Raw genomic sequence first — 13,325 nt, forward strand, 5'->3', positions numbered from 1 at the left:
GAGCGACGAAGCGACTCTTTCGGAAGCGGTCGGCTGATGCGCCCGGCGGATAGGCAGCCCGGACCACAGTGGGCCAGAAGACCGGCGGAGGCGGCCAAAACTCCAGACGCGTTTTGAGCCCCAGAGTCGCTAAACAGGACTGGAAACGAACGTATGAACCCCACCAATGGATTCCTCGTTCGGAGAGCAATCCATTGGTGGGGTCACACGTTCAGTTCGAGTCCCAGATAGCGACTATGGAGCTCAAAACGCGCCCGGGTCTTTTGCCGCCTCCACCGGTCTTCTGGCCCACTGTGCGCACGCATCGCTGCGGCGGAACTTGAACTTGAACTTGGGAGCTAGGTTCAAGGTTCAAAGTTAAAATTTAAAGGTTGGACTTGCTGGACCCCAACGATTCTATGCCGTTTTGGGTCCGGCACTGTCATTTAATTAGCAGTGCAGGGTCCGAGTTCCGGCGACGCGCTGCAGCAGGCTGCAGGTCCGCGGACCGCGCGCGGTTCGAACGTCTCCCGCCATTTCTGCGGCAGCTTTTCATTGTGAATGCGGCGGAAGTGTTTGATAGCATCATTAGCTCAGCTCCGCGCAGAGTCCCGCAGGGCTGCCGCCTTGGCTGCCGCGCTGCCGCGCCGTCTGCACGTCTGGATCCGTTGGGACTCGGCGGCGGGACAGGTGCACACAGTGTAGTGGCGGGAAAGTGACGCGGAGGGGAAGGGGGAGGCGTACCTTTAAAGTCCCATACGGCTCGAGGGGTGCCGGTACCTCCACTGGTACTTATCGCTGCCATCAGCTGATGGAAGGGGATGGTATATGGCGCGCCGTGCCGCGGGTGTCACCCCAGGCCGCTCTGTCTCTCTCGCACGCCCAACGGGACGCCGCATGAGTGCGAGAGAGACAGAGACCTCTCCCGCGCGGAGTGAGCCTGCCGGCCGCGTCCCGACCGGCCGGTCATCTGGACGCTGCTGGTGTGGGTGCTCGCGGTGCCGCGGTCCAACAATTACGTGAAACCACTTTGGCCGTTTTCAACCCCCATCGTTCCTTTCCCACGTCCAACGCAACCTGCTACAGTGTGCTCACACGAGACGGACGCCACGTTGCTGTGTTGTCCATCCTCTCCTAAAAGTGCTCCGTGGTTACGCAGATCCAGGAGCCAAGCAAAACGTGCCATACTCCCTGTTGGTCTTGATCCTCTGGGACTTGCAAACGCTTTCTTGTATCGCTCTGCCTCTCCGTCTCTGTCGCACTCATGCGACGCACAGTGGGCCAGAAGAACGGCCAAAATTCTAGACGCGAGTCGCTAAATGGGACTCGAGCCGAACGTGTGACCCCACCAATGGATTGCTCTCCGAGCGAGGAATCCATCGGTGGGGGTCACACGCTCTGTTCAAGTCTCTGGAGCGCAAACCGCGGTTAGAGTTTTGGATGGAGCTGCAGGCTGCAGGCTCCGAGCGCTGCTTTCGACGCTGTCTCTCTCTCTCTCTCTCTCTCTCTCTCTCTCTCTCTCTCTGTCTCTCTCTCTCCCCCTTACGGGACGCCCCATGAGTGCGAGAGAGACAGAGCGACGAAGCGCTGCACGGCGTGGAGCTGCAGTGGGACTTGACTGCGGCCGCGGGGTTGGCCGTGTTCGAGTCAAGTTGTTCCGCGCGGCTGCGTTTCCTTTCCAGCTCGTCGTGTGTTCTGTTCCCCGGTCGGCCTGGAGGCCTGGAGGCCTGGGGGCCTGGACCGCCTGACCGGGCACGGGCACACTGGGCACACCGCGCGGCCACCGGTCGGACTCAAGGTATTCCGCCTCCTGGGCGCAGGGTTGCAGACTGATTCCGAGAGTCGCTTTCGTCGCTCTGTCTCGCTCCCGCACTCATGGGGCGTCCCTTACAGATGCGAGAGAGACAGAGCGACGAAAACGACTCTCAGTCTGCGGCCGTGGGGGTAAAGCCAGCCGACCACGAACATGTCCAGGAAAAAGTACCGCGGCGATCGGGACAGTGGACAGCACTGCACCGAGAAAACTGCCATGCAGTCTGGCAAAAAGTTGAACTTCACCCGCCGCAAGAATGGCAATTTCAAGGAGCCAGATTCAAAAGGACTTTCAGGCTGAAAAAATAATTAAAAATAAGTGCGAGCTTTATCTTGATCGGTTTAATACTTAGCTTCTAATTGCTTGGCAGAATAAGCCAGTCCTGCCGCTCGCCGCCTCCTGCAGGGCACCGTGCCCCCCCCCCCCCGGCGAGTCCTCTTCCGCTCGAAACAAGATGACCATTCCCCTTCTCTCCTCTGGGAACACACTCATCTCCACTCCATCTCCCCTGCGCGGCCTGCGCGGCCTGCGCCGCTCGCCATGATGGAGTCCCTGAGCCATGACGAGACTGGTCGAGGCTCGGGTCGAGGAGCCACCAGACGGCCCGCCCCGCGCTGCCCAGCCTGGCCGGCCAGCCCGCCTGCAGACTCATTCCGAGAGACGCCCTCGTCGCTCTGTCTCCCTCGCACTCGCGGCGCGTCCCGTACGGGTGCGAGAGAGACAGAGCGACGAACACGACTCTCGGAATGAGTCTGCTGCCATGGCAGTGCCCTGGCAGTGCCCCTGCCTGCTTCAACTTGTGCCATGACCTTCCATCCTGCAGCAGACGCCACGCCCTTTTCCTGGAAATCCCATAATTCCCTCTCCTCGGCCCTTTTTCGTCGTTTTGCTCGTCGCTGCTTTCGGCCCTGTGTTATGAGGCGTTGCGTCGAGAAGAAGGGCGAAGACGCATTGGAAGGCCCTCGGCAGGCATGCTTTTGCAGGCTTCGGAGACAGTGCTACAGAGCTGGTTGGCCAGCAGACTTCCATGGACACTACACTGTGCGCTGTTCCGAGAGTAGTTTTCGTCGCATTGTCTCTCTCGCACCCATGAGGCCGAGAGAGAATTAAGAGCGACGAAATGGTCTCTCGGCATCAGTCTGCTGCTGCAAAGCCTGCGCCCGATCACTTTCCTCAGCCACGCTTCCAACCTGAACTCGAAAACACCTGAGAATATCGCCATCTCGTTTCCTCATCAGCAATCATGCTCCAGGACTCCAGGACTCCAGGGGCCTACACCGTATACTCCGCGAGCCGGCTAGCCAGCTCCAGGTAAATGCACTGCACGGCCAGGCCCGCGGCCAGGCCACTGGACCTGCGTGCCCCGGCGCGTTCCCAAGGAGCCAGCGGGCCGATGCCGAAGCGTTGCTCTGTCTTTGTCGCACTCATGGGTCGTGCCGTAGGGCCCGTCTAGGCCCGTCGGGGTGCGAGAGAGACAGAGCGACGACGCGTCACTCCGAAGTCGTTACGCAGCCTCTGCCCCGCCCGCGCCTCCTGCAGGCCTGCAGGAAGTCCCCAGCGGGCTGCTTTCCGGACGGCGGCGCTTCGGTCTCTCTCGCACCCCTACGGCCAACAGTGGGCCAGAAGACCGGTGGAGGCGGTCAGAACCATTCAGAACTCCGGACGCGTTTAGAGGACCAGAGTCGCTAAACGGGACTCGAACCGAACGTGTGACCCCACCAATGGATTCCTCGTTCGGAGAGCAATCCATTGGTGGGGTCACACGTTCGATTCGGCCCCAGTTAGTGACTCTGGAGCTCAAAACACGCCCAGAATTTTGGCCGCCTCCGCCGGTCTTCTGGCCCTACTACTGGGACGCCCCGCGAGTGCAAGAGAGACAGCCATGGCCGCTGCAGCCAGCGCGGTCCGGAAGCAGCCTGCCGCGGGTGCGGCGGGTGCTCCTGGCGGCTCCCGTCCCGGACAGCCGTTGCCGGCCGGCATCCGTTGGACCATCGCGTCGGCTCGCCGCCGTGCTCCGGCAGAGGCAGCGCTCCGGCCCTCCGGCCACTACGCCGCCAAGTCGTTGGAGGGTTCTGCTCCAGTGCGCCGCCCCGCCGCCCCGCCGCCCTGGCCGAGGCGGCCGAGGGCCTCACCGCGCTCCTCTCATGCCGGCAGACTCATTCCGAGAGTCGTTTACGTCGCTCTGTCTCTCTCGCACCCGCACGGGACGCCCCGCGAGTGCGAGAGAGACAGAGCGACGAAGCGACTCTTTGGAATCAGTCTGCTGCTCCGCCGCGACGCCGCGACGCCGCTGCCTCGCATCCGGCGGTGTAAAAGTGTGTGGAGTGAGAGGACGCCCTGCCTGCCCTGCCGGTCTTGTCGCTGTCTCTCTCGCTCCCACGCCCGCGCACGAGAGCGAGAGAGACAGAGCGACCCAAGCTCTGTTCGCCATCAGCCGGCGGCATTCCCGATTACCGAAAACTCTCTTCACTGCACCCGCTTCCACCCACAGTTACCGGTTCCGATGGCGAACGCTGCGAAGGCAAACAACCATCTTTCTCGAATCTGGCCGTAACCAAGTTCCCAGAACGGTTCACACAAAACAAAGTTCAGTGATCACTTACTTAGGGGCAGTGAACTAGCTGGGCTTGCCAGTTAGCAGTGCACGCACAGTGGGCGAGAAGACCGGTGAAGGTGGTCAAAACTCTACACGCATTTTGAGCTCTAGAGTCGCTAAATGGGACTCGAACCGAACGTGTGACCCTACCGATGAATTGCTCTCTAAACATGAATCCACCGGTGGGGTCACTGTGCAGTGCTCCGCTGTGGCGGTGTGACCAGTGTGACGGTTGTTGTCCGCGGCTGCAGCGCGGGCGCCGGCCAGGTAGGCAACCCATCGCGCAGCACTGCGCGGCGCGCTGCGGCGGGGCACGGCTGCCCGCGTCGGCCAGTGTCTGTGAAGCAGCAAGTAGACTGGCCGGCTGCAGAGCTGCAGTCCGCGCTGGAGCCTCATTCCGAGAGTCGTTTCCGTCGTGCTGTCTCTCTCGCACTCGGGGGGCTTTCCGCACGGGTGCGAGAGAGACAGAGCGACGAAACGAACCTTCGGAATGAGGCGGCTGGAGAAGTCAGCGGGACGGAACAGACTCCGGCAGCACTGTGTTTTGCCGCGACCTGCGTGTGCTTGTGCAGCTCACTCTTTTATACCCAGTCGTTACAGAGGAAGCAGCAGACTGCCGAGAGTCGTGGTCGTCGCTGTCTCTGTCGCACCATGGGGCCTCCCCTGTGCGAGAGAGGCAGAGCGACGAGACGACTCTCGGAACCAGCCCACAGGCAACTACACCGTTTCCAAGTCCCCGAATGTTTTCCGTTTTCAGTTTTCGCCGGCCCGTTTCCGGTTGCATACCGACGACGGAGGAGGCCCGTCTTCTTGGCTCGTTTTGGGTTTTGGAGAGTACCGGACGAGATAAACGTCTCTGCAGACTGATTCCGAGAGTCGCCTTCGTCGCTCTGTCTCTCTCGCACTCGTGGGCGCTCCCCATGGGTGCGAGAGAGACAGAGCGACGAAAAGGAATCAGTCTGCTGCGAAACCATGGCCGACGCCAAGCTATCGCCCGGCGGCGTCGATCCCCGCCAGGAATGCTGGGGCGGCCTGCAGCCGTCTCTGTCGCACTCACGGGGCGTCGCAGCGCGCGGGCGAGCGAGAGAGAAAGAGCGGGGCGCACCCTTTGCCTCGTGCCGGGCCGGGCGGGCCGGCTACTGCTGCTGGGCAGACAGAGAACAGAGGACAGAGAACACGGGTTCGACATCTCCATCCAATCGCCTCACGCCATCTATGTGACTTGGTCGTGTCCCTACACTGTACGTGTCCCGACCCTCCCGGGGGAAGCGGCCAGGACAGCCAAGAGCGGCAGCGGCTCCGGCCCCCCGGGTCGTTCCAGTTTGATTGTAATGGCATGTTTTGACTCCCTGGCTCCAGGAGGGTCCCCTGGAGGACGCTCCTGGAGACCCTGGAGCTCCCTATCGTGCGCTCGTGCTCAGCAACAAGTTCTGAAACGAAAGCATGCGCACTTCACCCAGTCGCGCCATACGTATTTTTATTTTCGTATGTTGGCTACATCGACTGTGTTTTGTTACGTTGCAAATGTGGCTCGTGCGTGCAGTTTCACGCGCGTGCATCATGCCTCGTTTATTTCGTGTTTTGAGTGTTCGGTACAAGTTTGAGAGCTACGAGACAGTGAAATTATGATCCAAATTAAACGGAGACGACGCGGCAGTGCGTCACGTACATTGACAAGCCTCAAGACCGTGAAAATATCTGCATCTCGTCGGGCCGCCCAACCTCCCTTACCGCAGGGAATGGTCCGACTGCCCCTTGGATTCTTGAAAGTGAAGATAAAAACGGGACTCCAAAAAGTGCTTTTGACCGTCCAGACCAAATTTATGTTATGATCTTTTTGTTAAATTTCTTCGTGACCAATGATAAGACACAAGTGTTTGGACAAAAACAAGTGACGACTGCTGTTCGTTGACAACTTGTTGACGGATTTTGAGATCAGCCGTCCCAATCCATGGTTGGATGAAGTCATCTCAGCATCACCAACCAATCATTGACAGGCATGTGTTATTTATGTAAGGAAGTTGGACAATGTTAAAATATTTAATTAGTTGGTCAAGTCAGGTATCCATTACATATTTTGCTCTGAATGAGCGTCGCTCTGATAATATTGCAAAACAAATGGAGTTGTTTGCTTGCAAGCGTAGACCAATTATGATCCACCCTTCAAAGTGTGGCATTTACCATTTAGCATTTTATCATACCATTGGGTTACCATTGGGTTACAATTCTGGTCAAATTGTGGCAATACATTGCAGTTGTCTTGCCTCTGTTTGAGCGATACAAACTTCTCACCATATGCCGATACAAAATTGCATCGTCCCTCAGAGATGAGAAGTATCACTCTTTGATTTGTAGCGGGAATTATTAACCCAGATCATTATTAAATAACCATTAATCGTCTAATTATTGGTTATCGGATCCGGCATCCGTTGAAGCGCTGAGAGGGATCTGTTCTCCGCGGAGAACTTGGAAGTTGTTTGCGTCTTCTTCGACAGCCACGGCACGGCACTGCACTGCACGGCACGGCACGGCGCCACCCATGGAGGTGCCTCCTGTTCTGAGCCATTCTTCTCGTAGCGCTGATGCCGTGACAAATTTTCCGCACAGCCTGCAGCGCACACTGTCGCCTGATTCCGAGAGTCGTTTTCGTCGCTGTCTCTCTCGCACCCATGCAGGACGCCAATGGAGTGCGACAGAGACAGAGCGACGCAAACGACTCTCGGAATCAGTCTGCAGTGTATCCGCCTGCTTGCCTGCAGGCCGGCGTCTAGACAGTCCGTGAGGAAGCGAAAGAAATTGTTTTTGCCTTGTTTGCCTCTTCTTGGACGTCAGCGCAGCTACCCGGCCGGACCCAGCAGACTGATTCAGAGAGACGCTTTCGTCGCTCTGTCTCTCTCGCATCTATACGGGACGGCCCATGAGTCCAAGAGAGACAGAGCGACGAAAGCGACTTTCGGACTCAGCCTGTCTGCAGCGCGTCAACGGCGTGAACTGATTCCGCCAAAAATCTTTGACTTCTACTGCGCGTGCGGCAGTCATCCTCCTGCTCTTTGTGAGCATGAAAAGTTAGGTGTTCCACTGTAAATTTTTCGTCCACTTCCAGTGTCTCCTTCTCCCTCTCGCTTGACCTTGACCATGAACAGGATAAGAGAGGCTGCAGCAGCAGGGGATTCCTCGGATGGCTGCCCTGGCGTGGCGTGGCGTGGCGTGACCATGTTCGTGACGATGTTGATGACTTGGTGGACCTCCGGTGCCCGTCAGCTCCGCGCCGGCAGACTCACTCCGAGAGTCGTTTTCGTCGCTCTGCCTCTCTCGCTCTCAGGAGGCGTTCCGTGTAGGTGCGAGAGAGACGGGGCGACAAAACGACTCTTGGAATCAGTCTGCAGGAAGCCGCCGCCAACGCCAAGCCGCCGGACCGAGTGAGAAGCAATTTTTGAGTCTCTCTGAGGTTGAGGCGAAGCGAGAGGCGAGCAGAAGGCATAGCAGGGCGGCCAAGCGGCCGAAACAAGAAGCGAACGACTTCCCACACTGTCTTGTCCCCATAAACACGTCGTCGTTATGTACAGTACATGTTGGTACGGCGGCTCTCTTTTTTTCGCGAGTGGGAGGGGGACGGGGTACCGCACAGTGGGCCAGAAGACCGGTGGAGGCGGTCAAAACTCGAGACGCGTTTTTAGCTCCAGAGTCGCTGAACAGGACTCGAACCGAACGTGTGACCCCACTTAATGGATTCCTCGTTCGGAGGGCTAGCCATTGGTGGGGGCACACGTTCGGTTCGAGTCCTGTTCAGCGACTCTGGAGCTCAAAACGCGTCTAGAGTTTTGACCGCCTCCACCGGTCTTCTGGCCCACTGCGCGACGATGCATGGCGCGTTCTGGCTAACTTCGGGTCGGAGCATTCGGACGTCCACCGCGGTCCAATCCGGTCCAATGAACGAAACACGTGTCCAAATACCGTGCCGGATGTTTACCGCGCAGGTACACCGCAGGTACCACATTGTATCCCGCTCAGACTTGTCAACAGGAAAAAGGGGGGAGCCTCCTGCAAATGAGGACGATCGAGCGACGGTGTGACGGCGGCGGCGGCGGCGGCGGCGCGCGGCGGTCCGAACCGAAACTGTACCACGATTTTTCCTCGCAGGGTGTGTTATTCTCGTGTCGCACCTGTAGCGACTTGTTTTCGTGTGAAGCATTCCGGGGGTGGTGGGAAACCCCTGGCCGCTTCGAGGGTCGGGGGATGGTCCAGACAGTCCAGGCAGGTACGGCAGGTACAGATAGCAGCATCCGAATGGCCAGGCCCCACTTTGGCCGGCGACGCACGGCGACGCCGCCGCTCCCCGGGGACCATCAGGAACCGATATCGAGTCGTAAACATGTCAAATGGGACAACGACTACTCTTGTTGCTGCTGCTGATGCTGTTGTTGTTGTTGTTGTTGTTGCTGCTGCCTTGACCACCCTGGCTGGGCCTACCCCAGACCCCCAGGGGCCCATTCTGCGGTAAACAAACATTTCAATCAGAAAGGTGGGCATGGAAGGTGCACCAGCGAGATAATAGCAGACAGTGCAGCGCCCAGGTACGGAAGGTACGACAGGAATTATTTGGTGCTAAACACTGCTTCTGCTGCGTGAATCATCTTGCCGCCAAGGGAATTCAGATACCATTGTCTCAGTTTCCGCGTACCACTGGACCGTTTTCTAAATTTCTCCCCGTTTCCAGAAAATTTTGACTGTTGTTGTTGAGCGGTCCGTGAGCGGTAGCTGTCCAGCCGTTTAGCCGCGTTAGCGCCTCGCGATGCCTTGTTGTTGTTTTTGTTGTCGTTGCTGGAGCCAACGGCCACGTGTCCCTCGCACGTGTGCCGTTGTGTTTGTCCAGCACAAAAAAAAGGAAGGTGAAAAGGAACGAAATTTGGGAACATTATGGCTTTAGTGGGACTTTTCAGAGCGAGGGGGTTTGCACTCGCGAAATAGTCGGGTCACTCAGCATGCGTAAAAGTTCGTGTCAAAATAGTGTCATTGTCGAAAGATTTTACATAATTATTGGGTTGTTTTGGACCATTTTTAGCTGAATCCCGGTAATTTTGAGGCCTATATATGCATCATAGATGGGTCACTGCAGTACCCCCTTCAGAGTATGTGATTTGTCCCGATTGTATTATACACCTTCGAATGTATGTACATTGTAACTTTCCCCGCGCGTGTGTGTATCGTGGCATTCACGCGCTCTCTCAACTTTGTTTCCATTTCCTTCTTAAAAAGAGACAGGCTGCGATTACGTGTTTCGTGAAAACCACAAAGAGCCGCATCGCGCCTGTTTTAATCAGATGGGTCAACAAACGCCGCAAGTTGGACGGATATCCTGTGTCCGCCGCTTCCCACGGCCACCCGATGAAGCCCGACTCGGCCTGCAGACTGAGGGTCGTCGCTCTGTCTCTCCCGCACTCACGGGGCGTCCCCTGCAGGTGCGAGAGAGACAGAGCGACGAAAACGACTCTCGGAATCAGTCGGCTGCAGGTCCGTGTGGGGCGCTGCTGTCGTCAGGGGAGGCCGTCCTCAGGTGCAGGGGACTCATTCCGAGAGCGTCGCTCTGTCTCTCTCGCACTCGCGGGGCGTCCCGTATGGGTGCGAGAGAGACGGAGCGATGACTCTCAGTGTGCCTGCAGCAGGTGCAAATAAACGAATGAGCAATCATGGGAAGGCGTCGGCCGACAGACGTCTCCCCAATGAGGCTTTATTTACAGTCGAATTATTATTCATTTGGACCCTAATGCAGTGTGGTGCAGTCCGGGCCGGGCGAGGCCGGGCGAGGCAGCGTGAAGCTCCGAGGGGCTGAAACGACATGCAGTCGCGGAGGGCGCTATGGGCTTCGGCTCCTTTGGCTGGGGCCGCCGGCCGAACCATCCCGAAACCCGGAACCTGGAACCGGCAACCAGGATCCTGGCGCTCAGGTAGTGGACCTTGGAGTCCTTTTCGTGCGAGAGAGACAGAGGGACGGAAACGACTCTTGTCTGCTGCTCGGGGAGGCGAGGCTAGGCGGGGCTGGAGCTGCGGCGGGCGCCGCGGGGCACCACCCCACTGCAACCCGGTGGCAGGACGGCAGGACGACTTTGGGTCACTCAGAGAAAAGGCGATCTTGATAAGACCGACAAGTGTCTTCCGCGCGACCGGCCGCCGCCGCCGCCGTATGGATTCCAACAGTCAGCTTCCGTTCTCAGCCGCTGTGTGTGTGTTTTTTGTGTGTTGGTGTGCGTGTGTGAGTGTGTGCGCTTGGCAGTCATTCGGAGACACCTTCCTCAAGCAAGGTGCATTCAGCGACGGATCAGACGCTTTGTCTCTCTCGGGGTTCATTTCCTGTGTTTCACCTCCAGACTCCGGTAGTGTAACAGTGTATAGTAGCACACTGCCTGACAGGCCGTCACGGTAATCCGGCAGTGTTTTTAAAAAAGGCAGTCAACGAGGCTGTGACGTCGATGTAGACACACACACACTCTCTCTCTCTCTCACACACACACACACACACACACACACACCTACACACACACGCACGCACACACACACACACACACACGGAGAGTGCGCGGGACTGATGACTCGTCTATATGATTTCATTGCGGATGAGCTGAAAAAAAAATGAAAAAATGTTCAAGTTTTGAACGAAACACAATTTCCCTACAATGCCCGGTCGCTCCATTTTGTGTGCCAGCGACAAGTTGGCTGACTGCCCGCCTGTCCCGAAGACTGATTCCGAGAGTCGTCGCTCTGTCTCTCTCGCACCTGCACGGGACGCCCCATGAGTGCGAGCGAGACATAGCGACGACTCTCGGAATGAGTCTGCCGCAGTGCTCCAATTAACGGACGCCCCCGCGGATTAGAGCTCGGAGCGCATGCGCCGCATGTGAGGGACCGGGACCACTGGGACGGAGGGAGGGGAGGGGGGAGCGCGACGCCCATTGGCTGGCCGCGGACGCCGCGACCCGGTCTGGACCACTCCCCCAGCATCGCCAGCATCGCCAGCATCCCAGGGAAGATGGCGGCGCGCGGCGTCCCCAGGGAACGACCAGGACGATGACGACGACCAGGGTGCTGACGACGAGGGTCAGGATGTTGATGACGAGGACGTGGACTTGACGCGAGGCTGCGCGTTTTTCAAATCAACGCGACGTTCAGGACTGTTGCGTGGATCTTTATTTATGGGTTTGGTTCTCATTTTCGCTTTTTTTTTGGGGGGGGGGGCTACTTTTCGTCGGTGGCCGTCCTGGCCTTGGGGGTGCGCTGCGGCAAGCGCTGCGGGGTGGTGGGGTGCAAGGGGTGCAGGCGCGAGGAGGGCCTGGTGGACGGCGGGGCGGAGCGGAGGCGCGCCGCGGCGCGTTGCCCGTTGTCGTACGCGGGGTCGTCGGCGGCGGCGTAAGTGCGGTGGTCGCCGAGGCTCTGGTAGCTCGGCGCGGTGTGCTTGTCCAGGAGCGCCGCGCCGAGGCCCGGGCCGGGGCGCGGCCGCGAGCGGGGCCGGCGTGGCGTGGCGGCGGCTGGGTCGTCGGCGCAGAAGGGGTGGTCCAGCACCTTGTCCAGGGCCTTGTTGGCGGCGGCGAGCACGCGGGCAGTGCTCGAGCCCGCCGGCTTCCTCGCCATGCTCTGGCTGAGGGCGGAGCTCCGGCGGGAGCAGCTACTCACCTGCGCACAGTGGGCCAGAAGACCGGTGGTGGCGGTCGAAGTCCCGGGACGCGTTTTGAGCTCCAGAGTCGCTGAAATGGACTTGAACCGAACGTGTTACTACCCCATCAATGGATTGCTCTCCCAACGAGGAATCCATTGGTGGGGTCACACGCTTGGTTCGAGTCCCATTTAGCGACTCAGGAGCTCAAAACGCGTCCAGAGTTTTGGCCGCCTGTATTTCGGGGCAGTGCTGGGCAAACTGAAGCGACTGCACTGCAGGACGCCGAGGCTGACCCTGCAGAACGACCGGCTCTGCTGCGTGCTGGAGGCGCGCGAGCTGGTGACGCTGGGGCTGTCGAACTCGCTGCTGTGGAAGACGCCCTCGTCGTCCTTGACGCTGAAGCGGTCGGCCTGCCCTCGGGCTTGCCGGCGGCGCTCGTGGCTCAGGCGGCGCCAGGGGGTCACCTTGCTGGCCTTGACGGGGTGCTTGGCGGCGGCGGGCTCCGGCGGCCGCGCGGGGGGCAGACCGCCCACGAGCGCCTTGTACACCTTGCCGCCGACCCTCAGCACCTCCTCGGCGGCGGGCGCCTTGGCGGGTGCCTTGGCGGCGGCGCCGCGCGCGCTGCGCACGGAGCTCGCCCTGCTGATGGTGGACTTGGAGCTGTGGGTGCGGCGCGGCGCCGCGGCCGCCACGCCACCGTAGAAGCTCAGCAGACTCGGCGGCTGCGGTGGCGGTGGCGGCGGCCGAGGCGTCGGCGGCGGCGTGTCTTGCGGGGCTGCCGCCGTGGCGGGCACGACGGCGTCCTCGCGGATCAACCCCAGCGACAGGGCGTGCTGGCAGAGCGGCACGCTGTCCTGCAGCGCGCGGATGGACGGGATGGACACGTAGCACCGGCTGCCCAGGTCGGAGCTCGGCCGCCGTATCTGTGGGAGGGGGCACTGTACTCACTCCCAGTGTGTTCCCGTGTGTCCCCGTGTACTAGTACACTATGTATAGCGGCGGTTCGCAGTGGGCTAGAAGATCGGCGGAGGCGGACAAAATTCTAGACGCGTTTTGAGCGAAGAGTCGCTAAGTGGGACTCGAACCGAACGTGTGAACCCACCAATGGATTCCTCGTTTGGAGAGCAATCCATTGGTGGGGTCACTCGTTCGGTTCGAGTCCCATTTAGCGACTCCGGAGCAGTGGCGGATCCAGAGGCGGCTTGGGGGGGGGGGTGCCCACCTGCAGGGCACAACGCGCGCGGTACAGCCGGCGGTACTCGTCGCGCCAGTCCACCTGCCCGGCGTCG

The sequence above is a fragment of the Thrips palmi genome, unplaced genomic scaffold (assembly GCF_012932325.1).
Source record: "Thrips palmi isolate BJ-2018 unplaced genomic scaffold, TpBJ-2018v1 HiC_scaffold_10, whole genome shotgun sequence".
Taxonomy (NCBI): Eukaryota; Metazoa; Arthropoda; class Insecta; order Thysanoptera; family Thripidae; genus Thrips; species Thrips palmi.